Source organism: Leiobunum rupestre, chromosome 5, assembly GCF_980474605.1.
Source record: "Leiobunum rupestre chromosome 5, qqLeiRupe1.1.hap1, whole genome shotgun sequence".
Lineage (NCBI taxonomy): Eukaryota > Metazoa > Arthropoda > Arachnida > Opiliones > Sclerosomatidae > Leiobunum > Leiobunum rupestre.
The window spans coordinates 14,459,560-14,478,444 of NC_143388.1; the positions used below are offsets into that span (position 1 = coordinate 14,459,560).

Genomic DNA, 18,885 nt, shown 5'->3' on the forward strand with positions numbered 1-18,885 from the left:
GTAGCTAAGCGGGGCATTTGACGCCATTAAAACGCGGGCTCCACCATCTCCGAGAGCGATAAGCGAAAGTAAAAAGAGACTCTTTTTCACAAATGATTTGGGAGCTCTCATTAGAGAAAGAACGGAGCCTGCATTTTCTCAGATCTCACTGAACACGCGATTCTTAATGCTGTCCAAACGTCCACCGATTCCGCGTTGCTCACAGGCAAGAAATACTTTAGCGAACCTTCTTTACAAATGCTTTAGACCTTTTTCTTTACATTTATTACGTCTATTATTCTAGAGAAAAAATTAATTTCAATTAAAAAATATTGGCTTTGATTCTAGGCTGGTTTTCACTACAGCAAAAACGCCTCGACGGTGAACGTTGACGCAAAATAAAATTGTATTATGCCTAAAACCGCATTTCCACGCTCACTAATAGCATATGTCACATAATTAGTCATAAGTGTGCCTCTGTTTAACATCTCTGAATTAAAAATTTAAATGAGACCTTGTTTCACAGCCACCAAAGAAAATACGGATTAACGTCGCGTAAAACTGGTTTTAACTTCCTTCCCTCCCCGCCAGAACAGCTTTTGATGACGATAAAACCGGCATCGACTGGGAAGTGACGTCAATTACGTCATATCCTCGCAACAAGGTCTCATTGAGAAAAAGTTCTTTCTGGCACACTTATGAGTAATTATGTTACATATGCTAATAGCGGGTAAACAAACTTAAAATACACTTAAGGTACTAGCTAATGTGAAATTTTAAAGCAAGGCTTAGTAGCGGACAATTTCAAATTTAACGGGAAAATATCTGTTTGAAACAGATCGAAGTGGAAAATGAAAATTGTTTCAGCGGAAGCGGATTTTAACTATTTTAACCCGCTACTAGCGAGCGTGAAAATTCGTCTTAAAGCTTGTCGGAAGGGAAAAATTCGGAAATTGTCTTCCCCCTTTCCGTCCAACGTTGAATGAAATTTGTATACAACACTGCATTAGCGTGTATAAAGGCTAGCTGCGTTCTCCTTGTGTTTGTTGCTCCTGGCTGTCAGTAAAAATCTTATTTTCAGTAGGCCTATACTTTTGAAATTAAAAGTTTTGGTTTGATTATTGTGTAGTTGAATTTAGACAACGGACATACAAAGGCTGACCGTTGGGGATCACAAAGGTCTTAAGAAATAATTTAGCTCAGGGCCCCAAAAGGTCTTAAGACGGGCCTGAGTTGAATGACGTGCTCTTACCTGCCTAACGGCGATTTTAACTGTTGACGCTCACCGTTGCGGCGCTTTGCTTTGGTGAAAATCGGTCCTAAAGAGAGTATAATAGATATACGGCCCATTTTCAAGAGCCAAAATTTTAGCAAAACAGTGTTGGTCAACAGTAGTCGCATGTCGAGTTGCTCCGTATGAATGGATAAAATATTTCCACAACCTATTAGCCACACAATCGCTTCTGTTGGCCACGTTTTGAAGACCGGCCGGTTTTTACGACAGAGGCTAAACTGCAATATTTTTATCTGAAAACTTTGGTTCACACAGTTAGAAAAAAGGGTTTGATTATAAACCCCCAAGGTTCTTAAAAACAATTCCACAAATTCAAACCCTCCAAAACCCTTTAACGGAAATTTTCAAACCCACAAGGCTTCAAAATGAGCACTTTTATGATTATAAATTGAACCATTAGAAACCCTTTAAAAACTTCCTAGGGTTTGCAACAAAACCCCGTAAATATAGACTATCGACACAACACGGTTTATATTTAAACTCTTTTCAAACCCTTTAAACACTTCCTAGGGTTTGTGTTTATAGATTAAATTAAAATTAATTAATTTAATTTACGACTTTATAACAAACTTTGGCGATTGCAACGGGTGCGTTTCGAACCCAAGCCCTCTAGCAGGACAGGCGGGCGTTTTACCACAGAACCACCGAAAGATGTATGTTTGTAACGATGTTTAGAGAAACCATTTTGGGGAAAGTCCGTCTTCCTTTACGTTTTATGAAATTATTATACGGCTTGATATCAAATTTTAGCGTAGATGGCGTGAGATAGTTTAAAACGTGCAGGGTTTGAAAAGGGTTTTAAAAAGTGATAAATTATAATTTTTTTCTATAGGTTCTTAAATTGGAATCCTAATGGTTTTTCCATTGACCTATAGGGGTTTCCTTTAAACATTTAAACCCTTTTCAAACCATGCAAGTTGCCAAAACAAACCTTAAGCGTTTATAATTTTTTCCTAAACCTTTTTTAAACCCAAAGCAAACCCTAATAAAACACATGGAAACCCTTTATTCTAACTGTGCACATTCTATTGATTTAATATTAATGTTAAATACCTTTATTAACATAAATTGACATATTTTGTAGTAGAATAGGTATTTATTTTGAGAATAAAGAGTAGTTTACATCACCAGTTAACACGCAAAGTCTTGGAAATTTTACGTGGAGCGAGTGAACGAAAACTTAATCACTCTATTGTATATGGTCATGAATCCATACCTCTACTTGGAATGCTTATCGCGGGAGATTTTCGTCTCGATGTGGCTGACGGTTTTTTTGACGTCACAATGTGAACTTAACAAACAACAACGTGAGAGGGGAGCGCACGCAGAGGGGATTTTTTTCTCTCGTAGGCGGGGCCAAAGCCGTCAGAGTGATCTTACCATACGCGATACGGCAGGATAAGCATTCCAAGTAGAGGTATGGATACATGATATGGTTTAATGGTTAAACACTGTTTGTTTATGGTTTTCTTCCTTCCTGGCGATAGTGTGCAGCCTATTAATTAAAAAAATCGGGCTCACAATTTGGTCCTTGGGACCAGATTATTCGTTAAAAAAATAGGATAACTCATGGATTCTTGGTATTAAAAAATACGGCTCCCTAGTTGGTCTCTGGGATCCATTTATTAATTCAGATTTTCCAAAAAATGTAATGTAAAAAATAGTTCCAAGAACCATTTGGATAACTGGAGACGTCTGTGGTCACTCGACCTTATGAGCAGTTAAAAAAAATGCATTTCGACGTTTCTTTCATATATTTTCTTAAAAGCCGCTTTGGATTCTAGGAATCAAAACAATATCCCGAGCTCTGCTACCATAATATTTTATTTTCTCGAAAAAACGCTAGGTTTCATACATTGGTTTTTCTTACCCCACCGGGCAATTGACAAAAAACCTTAAAGTAAGCCTTAGTTTTGCTTAGAATAGAAATACTCTCCGGGTTCCCACCCACCCGAAAGTAGCAGTTACGTTTATGCATTATGAATGGAGATGGATTCTCCGTTCTACGCTATATACTTGGCCAGACGAATCAAGCTCATTTATTATTGATACGGAGGCCGATATGTATTTTGAGGGGCTCCTTTCTCGTACATTGAGCGTCCAGGAAGTTGCATTCAAAAGAGAACAGCCGGAAAAAATCCATAAAAGTGTAATTCATAATGGAAATAGTATTTTTCTCTTTCTGTGAGCGGTCTACTCGCAACGCGCTTCTCGGAGACATAATGTGGCTTTTCCGCGTAATTATTTTCCATTTCTTGATCGGGGAATTCGTCTTTTGACATTTGCGTGACAAGCTTCGAAGTTAAAGACACGATTACCAGACCGCTCTGCCGTTCTCGATGCTGCTTTATTGAATTTTATTATTTTTTGCCGTCGATTTTTTGTTGGTAAGTTTGTTTTTCCCCTAATTTCACGTAAGGTTTGCTTCTTACGGTATATAAACTTTAGTGCACAAACACTTAAAACTGTGCCTTAATTTTTATTCGTAATGAGTTCGTTTCTGGCGATGAATGAAGGGCTTCCCACCACCCTCCTACGCATTGTAACCCGGCCACCTGAATTAATGGCTTTAAAAGTCGCATGATGACTTAGGCCTAAGGTGGTACCTTGGGTATTAGCCTAGCTGATTATTATTATATACCTACTTCAAATATTAACAAAATGTGTTTAATATATGTGATTTTGTACAGACCAGGAACACTGTTATAATGGTTGTTTTTAAGAATAAATGGTGCAGTAACAAAAGCACAATTTATCGCAAATTGTCGAATTTTTGTATATAGCTAAGGTAATCTATGTAAATAGAATACTTTACAAAATATAGAAAATTTACAAATGGAACAATAACATATCAAGTGACATAATTGAGATATCGTTATATCACTCATACAATGGTTTGTATTCGAAAAGACAACAGATAAATGAGTAGGGTTTGTATATTTAAAATCTGGAAAGAATCTTCGCCTCTTCAGACTCAAAAGCGAAAGACCTGTAGAATGATTGTGGGAACATGGGTGAAACTTCTCCAAATTACCGCATACAAGGACGACGAATGGTGGATAAGGTGAGCACGGTGATGTCCATATTTCGGAGTGTTATTAAAGGCCATAAATGCGAAATTTCTAATGAGTGCCATTTTTCCAAATGCAACGCATCACTTTTCAAAATTTACCACGTGTATTTTTGCGATTGTTAAGGGGGAAGACTACTGTGGCCATTGTCTACTTTCGCGCTATTTCAAGCTAAACTCTTTTAATTTTGTATTTTAACTTATAAAATTAATATTTAAGTGTAGAACAGCCTCTTGTTTAGTGCTTAAAATAATTTTTACAATTTTAAATTTAAAAGTAATTAAGTTATTACGTTTTAATTCGGACCCCCGGAGCTAAACATGTTGGGCAAGCACCCAAACTACCCTTTAGTTAGAACCTTATATCTCGTTAACTATTAATATTATAATTATCAAAATTATTTTAAGCACTAGAGGAAGGTTCAGCCTAATAAGAAAAATATAATTCAATTATGTAATTGTTAAAACAGAAACGCTCTGCTTGAACGAAAAAGAGGCTTTTACTATATTCTTCCCCCTTAAATGTAAAAGTTACACTGCATAAGAAAATTACTTATTTAAAAAACATATGTTACCGACCTAGTATTTTTAACAAGAATGTAATTATTTATGGTTAGGGATAATGCGCGTTGCTAACAATTAATTCCGAGCATGAGAACTTGAGAAATTCCGAAAATTTCTGGGAAACTATTCGACTACTGAGAGTATGATAAAATTTAGTTTTCTATTTATCGCAAGCTAAATCGAAAAAATTAACATGCTTAACCAAAATTTCGTCTAACCTTATCTAACCTCATCTTAAACTTCACTCAACCGAACCTAACTTCACATAAGCTCACCTTTTCACAAATCATTTCAGTTCATTTGCCTCACTAAATTAAATCTAGTATAACCAAACTTGACTTAACTAAAATTATTCCACAAGCGACCATTACCAAAGTTAGGTATTTTTTACTTTATATAGTTCGTTAGATCATATAAAATTTGATTAGAGTTTATAGTCGTTCTCAAGTGCTGATAAATGGTAGACTATGGCTTAGTGTCGTTCTCAAGTGCTGATAAATGGTAGACTATGGTTTAGTGTCGTTCTCAAGTGCTGATAAATGGTAGACTATTCTTACTAGTTTAAATATTTTCAGAATTATAAGGAGAAAGTGTTAGTTTCGTGGGCCCTGGCAACTTCAGGTGGGCGTTAGTTCACGTTATATATTTTCAAGGGCTTTAACGTATAATTAATTAATCGTTTAAGACTATCGTTAAATGTTTAACACCCTTCCTATTCGCAATTTTATAACAATTGTTTACATCGTGGTGGGTATCAACGTAAAGTTTTTTGTACAGACTAAACTATTTTTAATGTCAATTTTGAAATAATGAGCCGCTAAATAAAATTAAGACGACTCATATGACCAGTTAACGAAGCTCGGTCAATTTTTATTAAAGAGATACATGTAGTGACAGCTTGGAGCACTGTTAAATTGACTTACTTAGATAGAGTTTAATACCGTGAATCCGAAGATATATATGTTATACCACTTTAAATTAGTATTTAATTATGGAAATTTACTTCAATTTATTTGTGAAATGTTCTCTACTCCGCAAACTCACCCATATTCTACGTCGTATTTGGTTGGGAAGTAGCTATTTTATCTCTGTTTTCACTCTAAATATTATCTCTCGGCCAAGGCAGCGGCCGATAATACCCGCGAATGACGTCAGCAATATGAGACCCGGAGCTTGAGGGGAAGTTGACCCTTCCATTTAAAATCTAAAATTTAATAGTGAATAATTATTTTTTAACTAAAATCGTTATTACCACTATACTTATCATGGTCTTTTTATATGTTTAATATAAAAATATTATATATGAAAAAACATCTGTCACTATCTCTTTAATGACTAATGCGTAAATAGGTGCTTGCAAATCGTTGATTTTCGTTGTTTTGGCAAAGTGGTTAGCCCCTCGCCTCGCAGCATGGGAAACCTGGTTCGATCCCAGCATGTGGCAATAGTTGAAAACTCTGAACCACTAATTCCGGTTGAGTTTGTAAGTTTTCTCCTTGCTGATTAGAGAGATATTCCCTGAACTCTTCGGTTTCCCCTTTCCATAAAAACGTGCTGAGTGTTAACGGTAATAGTGAGTGTAGGGAGCTGTTGACTCGAGTGGCATGAAGGGCTTGCCACCACCATCCTACGCGTTGTAACCCGGCTTGACAAGTTACTAGTTGACTTAGGCCTGTGTGGTTTTTTGATGGGTATTAGCTTAGCTGATTATTATTATTATTATCATTACCACTCGTGTATGATAAACAGTTTTATTTTCGACATAATCTTAGCATTATTTTAATTCTTCCTTAAAGGGAGTATAAACTGATAACACGCGCTGCGACTTGTTTATTAACGTTAATAGCGCCAATCAATCCTAGCAGCTGTTAAACCTAGAGGCAAAAAATGGAATTTCATAATCCTTTAAAGGCATACTACTAAATATTATAAAATCGGTCGAATAAACCATAAATTCATAACTTTACGTACTTTAAGGATCATTCATAACTGACAATTTCCCGTTAAACGAAGTATCCAATAATTTAAAATTCAAAGTTTAGTCATTTATGATGAGCTTTCGGACCAGAAAGGTCGTAAACCCAACGAAAAAAAAAGCTATCTTATAATTTATTCCGGTAACAACGTGAGTAATACTTGCATTACGGAAGGGGCGAATTTCTTCGGGTCAGCGACGGAGAACACGGTCGCTCGCGTCCGCTTAAAGCCGCTTTCAATTCTTATCCCCGATAATGTATCAAACTATCCGATTAGATCCAATTGATCAGGTCGGCCGCGGACGGCGAAGAGAATATTGGTCACGCCGAACGAGGCAGAGAGCGTTACCTTCACCCGGCTCGGATAAAGCCCGAATTTGGCGAAACGAATTTTGAAAGATAGGCTAATACGAGCGGGGGACCTTCATATTTCCATATTCACCGGGCGCGTTTTAACTAAGCCTTAAGAGCAATGGTCCCCTCATGACTCCTCGAAATTTGCCTATGAATAGGTCGGAGAGGAAAGGACGTACCCTTTCCGACCGCTGCCGTATTAGAATGACACTACTCCCCACCTGCGCCTTTACCAGAAACCCACGGCCAAGGTACAGTCTGCGACCGCGGCGTGTCGGCTCCGAGTTGAAAAGACGGACATGATGGGATATGGGAACCATTCCTAACCGAGACTAATACCAGTTGATCCGTAATAAGATGGATAATGGGGGTTGATTCATATCAAGAGGGGCTGTTATAAGGGGGGTCACTTTATGGGCGTTTTGGGGGTCCTTTCCGCGTAATTCTTAATACGAATATGGCGAATTTCTGGGATATTTGGACCCCTTCTTTGGCGAATGTGGTGGACTGCGCGGAGGAGGCGAGCGCGATGTTGGGAATTGCTGTTCTCCATCATGTTTTACAAGGCCGGGTGAATACTTAGGAGCTCTGGTTAACGGATAACCTTTGCGAGACCTCTCTTATTGGGACTCGTATCTAATTCTCGAAGGTTGAAGTGCTGAATCATGTCTGCATAAACGTTGCGGGGAATTTGGCCAATGATATATCATACCTAGCTGTTTGAGATGCGCGAATTATTACGATGCTATAGATAAAACTTGACTGTTGATATATCTTAAAGGGGAACGGTCAAGCCTTAACCAGTTAGATAGCCCTATAGCCCGTTAAAAACTAAAATGTATGGCGAAAACCGCGTAAAAAATATTAAGCGGTTAATTTTTAAGAAAATAACGAAATTTCGAAAAATTGAAAACGGCGCGTCCGCCGCGAAACCTGGTCAGAAATCGGTGAGACAGAAAAACAACGTAAAAGCGCGCGCTGCTGAAGACGCGAAAGACTTGTTTTGCACGTGCGGCGCTTTCCAGTTATACGAGACCTAAGCCTAAACTGCGCGATTTTAAAAGTTAGGCTAGTTCGCAAATCGCTCACTAAGGTGCTGCGGGCGCTGGCGATACACCTTAAGATGGCGGCGAAAATTCAAACCCAAATACTGGGCGTCATTTTGCATTTCAACTTTTTAGGTCAAAAACAATTTTTTCAAGACAAAATAAGGTACGCGTTAGGATATTGAACGTCTTGTTGGTCTTGGTTATTTGCAAATAAGGCGATATTTAGAAAAGCTTGGCCGTTCCCCTTTAAGCTTTCTAGTCGCGGTAAAAATGGATAATTAAATCATTTCTCTAAGGAAAATGGCATCTTTCCATGCCAATAGACTTTGTTGTGTGACGACAACATTTAGATCGAATAAAGCAATGGCCGGAAACACCGCTACAATGGTTGGCTGTTGGCTAGTAGACAGTAGGTGGATTCTTTTTGCTTGTTCCGGGACTTCGGAGTAGCGTAAGAAGAGTAAGGCTATGACGTCATTTTACTCCGATTCTGTGGTGGTGATTAGTTTGAGTCGGAGTAAAAACATTTTTCCAAAATGGCTGCCTGTGTCCTTTTTAGCAGAATGTTAAATTCTGGCTACGACAAAATCCGATTTACACCTTTACACCTCCATTTCAGAAGGAGTTAAAAGTGTAGCCCTAATACTCTGGAACAAGCGAATAGTTTATGGGGCGGAGTAATTATCATTCCCGGATGAGGCGAATAAAACGTTTTAGGGTAAAAAGAGTACACTTTTACTCCAAGAACAGGCGAAAAGAAACCACCTACTTAGTTGGAATTGGGTGGTTATTTTACATTATGCAATAGTTTGTTTAAAAATTTTACAGATAAATGAGTATGGATTTATTAGGGAATTCATATTTTTATTTAATTTCTTTTTATCGACTTTTTATCATCTAGATAAAAAAGAAGATTAGTTATTTTGAAAACGTGGTCAGAATCGACCATTTCTAAATGAATAAATTAAGCCTTACATGGAAAACCAATAAGTGAAAGTCAATATTTAAATAGTTTCAGTAACTTGTAAAAGGTTTGTTCGGTCAAACTTTAATGGGAAAGTTTTAAAGTGGATGTAATAGACGTTATAAATATCGCTATTTTCCAAAGGAATATATTAAGCTAAAAGTTGCGCCTTTAGAATTTCGGCTAGTTCAATGTATTTTTAAAAGCATTGTATTATTTAGAAGCAATATCATTTTTCTTAATAAAGGTATAATCATCGCCTGAAATGGTCACGACAGTAAGGGATGGACCCACGATTTTTGGGTTAAAGGGGAACGTTAAAGCTTTTCCAAATACGGCCTTATTTCCGTATTAAAATATTAACAAGACGTTCAATATACTAACACGTACCCTTTTTTGTCTTGAAAAAATAGCTTTTGTCCCAAAACGTTGAAACGAAAAATAACGCCAGGTGTTTGGGTTTGAATTTTCACCGCCATCTTAGGGGCTGCCGTCAGCGCCCCTAACCCCGTATGAGCGATTTGCGAACTATCCTAACTTTTAAAATAGCGCAATTTAGGCTTAGGTCTCTTATAACCGGAACGCGCCGCGCGTGCAAAACAAATTTTTCGCGTCTTCAGCAGCGCGCGCTCTTACGTTGTTTTTCTGTCTCACCGACTTCTCACCAGGTGTCGCGGCGGACGCGCGCTTTTCGATTTCCCGAAATTTCTTTATTTTATTAAAAATTAACCACTCAATATTTTTTGATGCGGTTTTCGCCATAAATTTTAGTTTTTAATAGGCTATAGGGCTATCTAACTGGTTAAAGCTTGACGCGTTTCCCTTTAAGTATAAGAACCTTTTATTTTTTGGACTATTTTGCTCAAAAAAATTATCTCAAATTCCGCTCAAAATTGTCCCTCTTTTGCAACATCGATTTTTAAAATATGTTCTTTATTGTATTCTTTTTATTTTATCTATATTATTTGGTTATATTGATTATTTGTCTTTCTGCATATAAGCCAGCCTTAGGCTTCGCAGTTGTTGTTCAATAAATAAATAAATATATAAATAATTTCAATATAGGCCGTAACATAACTTGCCTATCTGGCACCGCCGCTAACGACAATTGTTTTACTGCGGTTAAAAGTTCTGAAACATTTTCTCCAAGCTTTTATCTAAACTTGTAGCGAAATATTTATATTATTAATTAGTATTGAAAAGCAACGCAATTTAAAATCTTTTTAATACGGTGACCGCGCGCCGTACCTGTTCGAGCTATTGGACTAAGAATCTCGCGTACCCTTTTATTTTTATATTCCGAAAGAATCTTTTATAAATTGGTATAGCCGTTTATTTCGTAAATTGAAAATCGTGGTTACGGGTTCGCGAATACTTTGAACCTCAGGCTTCTCGTACTATTATGTATTTTTCTGCCGGTCCCTTCGCTTTCCGAAGCACTTTATATCTTTTAGAAAAGTGGTAAAGCCAAGAGCCGAGGGTCGAAGATATATAGCTCCAGCGCAGCGCGAAGTATTTCAATTATTTGGGGCGGAATAAATAAGGCGGCCAGCCAAGTTAATCACAGTCAAAGTCTCAAGCTGGAAAATCATTCTCTCTTTCCAAATAACCTCGCTTTCGAAAATAAGAAAACGTTCGGCCGAAAAGCACGATGGGAAGGGAAATTTAGTATTTTCTTGAAAATCCGCGTTGCCACCTCTTTGTTTAAAACAGTAAAGTGTTGGAAAATGGGGTGGGTGGGAGTTCAGAGACGCCTAAGAGAGAAAACACTCCGCCGCTGTAACCAGGTGAATGTGATTATAGAAAACTTTAGCGGGTAATTCCGCTTTATCCCTAATTACGGCAAGGCGGACTGCGGAGAGAGAACGAGCGAACGCGGACTGAAGAGAAACGCAGCGCGAACCGAAGAGAGAGGCACAGCGCGAACCGAAGAGAGAGAGAGAGAAAGGTGCAGTGCGAACCGAATAGAGAGAGATAGCGCGCGAGAGGAATTGGAGGCTTCAGACACGTGCGTCTGATTGCGAGTATAGAAGACAGCTGGCTATGCCATTAATGAGGAGGGCGTGAGAGGAAGCGAAGGTACGGAGAATGGAGTGAGAGGAGCTAGAGAGAGAGAGAGAGAGAGAGAGAAAGGGAGAAAATATGGGCCGGCTCTAGAGGATCTGCATGAATTAACCGGTGAAATATTAATGTGACAACAGCATCGCGTTCAATGGCGAGACAGGGACATTGCTAAGTAGAACGAAACGGTCCGTCTCTCTCACTCTTTATACCCGGTAGCGGAATCCCGTTTCGAAATTGGTGAATAGAAACGGATTAGTTTAACGATTTACTTCTATCTCGTAGGCTCCCGTTTTTGGACATCCCCGGGACACGCTGTTTCGAAAAGGGTTGTACGGAAGGACAAGGATATTGGGAAAGGATCAGGGGGAGAGCGGCCCGCTGTTTTTAAAGGCCAGGGTGTCTTTCTAATTTATCACGAAGGAACGAACCGTGAAACAGAATCGAAAACGAATACTTTTAACTCTCAGTTGTCGATCATAAATTTCCATAATTAACTATGGCGTGGCGTAAAAGCTGTCTTAAATGGTAAAGCGACAGCTCAGTCGGAGGTACGCGCCGAAAGCAAAAGCGAGCCACGATGAAGCGTTGTTTAAAGGCATTATCTCCGCTAGATGGCGGTTTCTCTGTTTGGTTTAGGGCACGTGCCGTTTGATTGACACTCTAGCGTTCTCGGTTAAGACTGTTGTAATTCGTTTTATAGTTGGAAAGTATATAGGGAACTCCGGCTGTCATGGTATGTCGCCGTGAGTCAACCGGCGTCACCGAATTATAATTAAAGGAATTTCTGTACCAGTTCCCGCGTGAAAAGCGATGTGTTGCGACATAAGTTAGGGTTCCTGTCGCGCTGGAGCTAGTGGGGAAATAAAAATGTAACTTTTCGGAAATTTTATGGGCTACATTTATTAAACTAATTATTTGATCCAATTGAATTATTGCGCGTTAATTTGCGAGCCGAACTGTGAATTCATTTCTCAAAGAATTTGAACGCGTCATTTGCCTAATTAGTTTTATCGTACCGTTAATTAACTATTGATGTTAATTAGAAAATAAGTTCCTGGAGTACATTGATTTTAGCGACCTCTTAAGTAATTGTAATTTAGATTCGAATGATGAAATGGTTTACCCCCATTTCGCCCAAAATAGTTCTCCCAATTCCAATTTATCCCAATCCCATTTCTCCGAATCCTATTTGTCCCAATCCCATTTGTCCCAAAATAGTTATCCCAAATCCCATTTGTCCCAAAATAGTTATCCCAAATCCCATTTGTCCCAAAATAGTTATTTCTTTATATTACTACAATTAGGATATGCCTCCAAACCTAATCTAACCTAACCTAACGCCAAGTCAATTCACATATTCACAAAACGGTAATTTTTTTCGACATATCGACTCGTACCGATGAGATCTAAAACCGCGCAATTACCATATATTTGGAAAATAATGATTGGGAGAAAGGGGAATCCATATTTTTGGGAATATTGATCGTTGGGAGAAATGGGAATCAATTTTTTTGAGAAACTTGATCGTTGGGAAAAATGGGAATACATATTTTTGGGTTAAATGAACTCCGGTTCGGAGAAATGGAATTGGGACAAATGGGACACCATGTTTTTGGGAGAACTGATAACTTTGGGAGAAGGTAAAATTGGAATAAATGGGAACATACCGATGAAATTAGTCAAGTTTAAACCGGTCCTGGCTCTAGCTTCTTAGTAAATTAATAACTAACGTTTTAGTTATTGCTTTGATATTTGCTGGAAACGGTTGGGACTGACCTAGACTCAGTCGGGGAACGTATTGGCGGTGGTGACTCGTCCAGTGCGGTAGTTTCAAGATAATAAATAGCTTGGTCTTAGGCACGCTTGAGGTCACTAGAGTTCATTCCAGCGTGTCGTAGTTTAAGGTCTTACGACGCGAAAATTGAAAATCCAAATGGCTGTTGTCTGACTAAATTTGTTATGACAGATCAAGGATTAAATATTATAGGTTGACTTACTTATATATTTTGAAATAAAATACTTTCTAAAAACCAAAACTATTATCTTTAATAGTTACAATAATAACGAATTGTTTCTAGAGGAAACGTTTGTAAATATCTAACACTTGTAATACTGTATGAATATAATAATAACCAGCTAGGCTAATACCCAGGGGCGTACCGAATAGAGTACGTTGGGTTCTCGCGTTAGTTTTTGGATGACCTTGAAGACATGGTTCTAGGTCATTGAAATTTTTAAACTAAAGACCCTCAATCCTGATGAGGATGTGTAGCAAATTTCAGTACTCTAACACGAGTATCTTTAGAGTTATCAGCTCCCAAACTTCGCTTTCGACACGTTATCAACTTAACGAACCTCTTATTTTTCATCTAGCATTTCTCGACTTCCTATTGGTCAAATCCGATCAATTCAAAGCTATTTGTACTTAGAAAGTCACGTGAAACACTTTTCTAATTGGAACCAACTTTGCAACACTTACGGTTCTCGAGTTAGTTTTTGGATGACCTTGAAGACATGGTTCAAGGTCATCGACATTTTCGCGGTACGTTTCCCCCTACGACTTGGAAAATTTCAAAATCGTACCTAAAACAGATTTTGAGATATTCGCCTGGGTTCATTTTTTAGTAGACACCCTGTATATAAAGAAGAAGAAAAAAGAGATTGAACGATGCTACAGCAATTTAAAAATCCCATCAAACCCGCTTACTATTTTCTCGTCGTGTATCCCGCTGTAGTAAAAAATAGATACATTTCATCCTGACGAATACTAGTTGTTGTTTAACTGAACTGCTTTGAATAACTGGAATTATTCATACCCAAATATAACATTGAAATATAACAATTCAAAAACTTATTACTGAAATATTAACGTAAGAACAACCGACACTGTATCACACGTTATCTTTACCCAACGAAACTTTAGGAATATTGGCTTGTAAAATTTTCACTTTCCTAAAGAATATCACTTACCCTACGTCACCCAAAACTAGTATTGGGGTAGATGTAAACTACTTCCAAAAAAAACTGTAACATCTATAGAAATTAAAACTAGGTATTTTTATAAATTTTATACAGATTGCCAAATTTAACGTAGAAAATGAACACTGAAATAATAACGAACAACCGATATTCTCTATCACGCGTCTATCTGCCTTTAAATTTTATAAGATGCTGTAGGAAAAATGACTATTTAAAAAGCTTTTACCACAAGGCTGAACTAAAGTTCCGACACACTAGCTGCCTAGCATAGAAATCAGGTCTAATGCTAACCACTCCGCCCCCCCCCCCCAAATAAAAACGCGAACCTTTTTAGGCCTTGGAATTTACGAGTGATCTGTAATACATTATTCCGTTAAAAATCGCGATGTTGCCAGGTCAGGAAATGATAAATTTCCTCAACTGGGACTTATTTCAATGAGGCGAGGGGCCAATTTTGGAATCGAATTTTTATTAAAAGACGTAGCGTTCCCGTTTTCCCTTAACCTTCAACAGATGTCGCTTCTCTTCCATCCTACGTAAAAAAAGCGAGAGCCTATCAGCTTTGGTAATAAGAAAGTTCGAAAGGTTGGCGACCTTCTTCGGCACGTCGGGGCATTATAAATATCGATAGGTTGAACGTTATAGATTGGTCGGATACGCGAAGAGTCCACTTCGAGTGGCAGAAGAAAAAAAAACGAAGCCATTTATCATCGATAGTACCTTTTCTCTGGTCCCGCCAGGACTGCGGTGTTGAATTGTTTCTACCGCCCTCTAGCTCCGGGTTTTAGAACGACAGTGAATATGAAACAACTTTCCGTTTTCTTCGAAAGATATAGGTCCGTCTAAATCCTAAATCAAGACTAGGTATCGTTACGAAAGCTCCAAATAAATAAAAAGAACTACTCGAAAAGGGACGAGGCCGAGAAACGCTGTAAATCAGGCTAGCTCCGAAGAAAATTGCCAACCTTTATCGATCACAACCGTTCTGCATTGATAAAATGGAACCCCCGCTTCTTTACTCGCTAACGGGGTAGTCTGATATTTACGACGCTGGGAAACGGTTTGTCACTATTTTACTCGTCAGTGTGTTGTACGCCGTCACGTGCCTTTCTTTCCGTGGTGCAAAGTGACGCGGTAACCTCGCGTGCGACGGAAGCTTCGAACCAAATATTTACATTCGTTGCCGAAATAGCCATTTAAATGTAAAACTGTCAACGTGGATCGTTGGGTGGACTGAGTTTTGTTCTCTGAGCTTTCTAGTTTCTACACATAATGTAATGTTCTCCGAATTTATTATACTCCAATTTTATTTTAGAGGAAGAAATGGTTTTGGCTAATATTGTTTTATTTCATGCTTAGAATTTGGTTAGATCAGTGGCGTAGGAACGGGTGGTACAGGGGTACAATGAACCCCTCTTATAATTGGGCGCCTAATTGGTCCGTAAGGGGCGCTAAAAGCCCGTTGAAATTCAATATCAAACCAGTTAGATTGCGGTGAGGTAATTAAAGAAGAAATCGAATTATTCTCAAAAAATAATTGATAATGTGAGGAGGAGTGGGTAAATGGGTTTTGCCTCGAGTTCTTTGGTTTCTCCTTTCCGTAAAAACAGGTTAAGGTTTTGGGTTGTGCCTCGTGTGGCATTATGAATTGCAATCAATCTTTTTCGCAATATAAGCCGCGGGCACCAGTAATAACGGCATTACAAGTTGGCAGGAATCCATACCTCTACTTGGAATGCTTATCGCGACAGATTTTCGTCTCGATGTGGCTGACGGGTTTTTTGGCATCACAATGTTAACTTAACAAACAATAACGTGAGAGGGGAGCGTGCGCTGAGGGGATTTTTTATCTCGTAGGCGGTGCCAAAGCCGTCAGATTGATCTTACCATACGAGATACGCCAGGATAAGCATTCCAAGTAGGTCGATGACTTAGGCCTTAGGTGGTACCTTGTAAGGGAAATATTACTCCCTTGATTATTAGGACACACTCCTACGATTTAATCATCATTAATAATATTAAACAAACCTGTAGCTTTGGCTGTATTAAAAAATTATGTTTAAATTTTTAATATCGATTTTTAGGACACCATGCCCCTCGGTACCTTGGATATTAATAATAAATTTTACTATTAACAATTAAGTTAATTATTGGTTCTCGAGTTTTGAACGCAGCTAGAAAAAATAATTAAAATTATTATAGTGATACTTAAATTTTATGAACAGTTGCTTCAATATTTGTACTTCACCATTTCTTACGAAATTTCCATTCCACCATTTCTTTCGATTTAGGGTCACTATCTCTCAATTATCTTTTTTCGATCACAAATTCTTAGTTGCAAATACATTTAGTTGAATTAAAAATCACACTTCTTTATAGAATTATTTTATTTTGATAATGATCAGCTAGGTTAATACCCAAAGCAGCTTAGGCCAGAGTTATCTAGCGACTTATAATGCCTTAAATTCGGTTGGCCGGGTTACAATGCATAAGAAGGTGGTGGAATGTCCTCAAGTTTTTATGTTGAGGAGAAACCGAAGTAAAACCCCCTTAAAGTCAGTAAGGAGAGAACTTGCAAACTCAACGCAGCAGAAGTGGTTCCAAGCTACGATCGAACCCGGCTCCTCTTGCTACGAGCCAAGTGATAACCACTCCGCCACCCCACTCAAACGTATTTATTATTGTGTAATGAGAAACATTTCAAATTTTATTAAATCATATATTAAATGAGCTCGTTCGATATTTTAATTTTGAAAATGATACTTTAGCCTACTAATGCGATATTTCAGTTTTGCTAATTCGATATTTTAATTTCGCAGCTTCTTTCGATATGTTAGTTTCACAGTTTCTTTCGATATGTTTGTTTCGCAGTTTCTTTCGATATGTTTGTTTTGCAGTTTCTTTCAATATCTTAGTTACTGTTTCACAGTTTCTTTCAATGTCTTAGTTTCACAGTTTCTTTCGATATGTTTGTTTTGCAGTTTCTTTCCAATGTTAGTTTCGGAGATTCTTTGGATATGTTAGTTTCGCAGTTTCTTTCGATATTTTTGTTTCGCAGTTTCTTTCGATATATGTTTGTTTCGAAGTTTCTTTCGATATGTTAGTTTCGCAGTTTCTTTCGATATGTTTGTTTCGCAGTTTCTTTCGATATATGTTTGTTTCGATATGTTTGTTTCGCAGTTTCTTTCGATATATGTTTGTTTCGAAGTTTCTTTCGATATGTTAGTTTCGCAGTTTCTTTGGATATGTTTGTTTCGCAGTTTCGATATATTAGTTTCGCAGTTTCGATATATTAGTTTCGCAGTTTCTTTCGATATGTTTCTTTCACAGTTTCTTTCGATATGTTTGTTTCACAGTTTCTTTCAATATGTTTGTTTTGCTGCAGTTTCTTTCGATATGTTTGTTTCGCAGTTTCTTTCGATATATGTTTGTTTCGAAGTTTCTTTCGATATGTTAGTTTCGCAGTTTCTTTCGATATGTTTGTTTCGCAGTTTCTTTCGATATATGTTTGTTTCGAAGTTTCTTTCGATATGTTAGTTTCGCAGTTTCTTTCGATATGTTTTGTTTCGCAGTTTCTTTCGATATATGTTTGTTTCGAAGTTTCTTTCGATATGTTAGTTTCGCAGTTTCTTTCAATATCTTAGTTACTGTTTCACAGTTTCTTTCAATGTCTTAGTTTCACAGTTTCTTTCGATATGTTAGTTTCACAGTTTCTTTTAATATTTTTGTTTCGCAGTTTCTTTCGATATGTTTGTTTTGCAGTTTCTTTCCAATGTTAGTTTCGGAGATTCTTTGGATATGTTAGTTTCGCAGTTTCTTTCGATATTTTTGTTTAACAGTTTCTTTCGATATGTTTGTTTCGCAGTTTCTTTCGATATGTTTGTTTTGCAGTTTCTTTCAATATCTTAGTTACTGTTTCACAGTTTCTTTCAATGTCTTAATTTCACAGTTTCTTTCGATATGTTAGTTTCACAGTTTCTTTCAATATATGTTTGTTTCGAAGTTTCTTTCGATATGTTTGTTTCGCAGTTTCTTTCGATATATGTTTGTTTCGAAGTTTCTTTCGATATGTTTGTTTCGCAGTTTCTTTCGATATATGTTTGTTTCGAAGTTTCTTTCGATATGTTAGTTTCGCAGTTTCTTTCGATATGTTTGTTTCGCAGTTTCGATATATTAGTTTCGCAGTTTCTTTCGATATGTTTCTTTCACAGTTTCTTTCGATATGTTTGTTTCACAGTTTCTTTCAATATGTTTGTTTTGCTGCAGTTTCTTTCGATATGTTTGTTTCGCAGTTTCTTTCGATATGTTAGTTTCGCAGTTTTATTCGATATGTTAGTTTCGCAGTTTCTTTCGATATGTTTGTTTCGCAGTTTCATTCGATATGTTAGTTTCGCAGTTTCTTTCGATATGTTAGTTTCGCCAATTATCGAAGAACTTCAATTTCACCATTTTTCGCGATAATTTCACAAAATTTTATCATATTTAATTTTTTCTAGTGATATATTAGTTTTGGCCAGTTTTGTAATAAGAGAATGATTTTGATTCGTAAAGCGGCGAACAAGTATTTTTGTAAAACGTTTTATTTTTGTCTT

At 37.4% G+C, this 18,885-nt stretch overlaps 1 protein-coding gene across 1 annotated transcript in view; it reads left to right on the forward strand.

The window, feature by feature from the left end:
- The window catches only part of LOC149943618 (uncharacterized), a 164,504-nt gene that overhangs the window by 92,087 nt on the left and 53,532 nt on the right, over positions 1–18,885 (forward strand). The window lies entirely within an intron of this gene.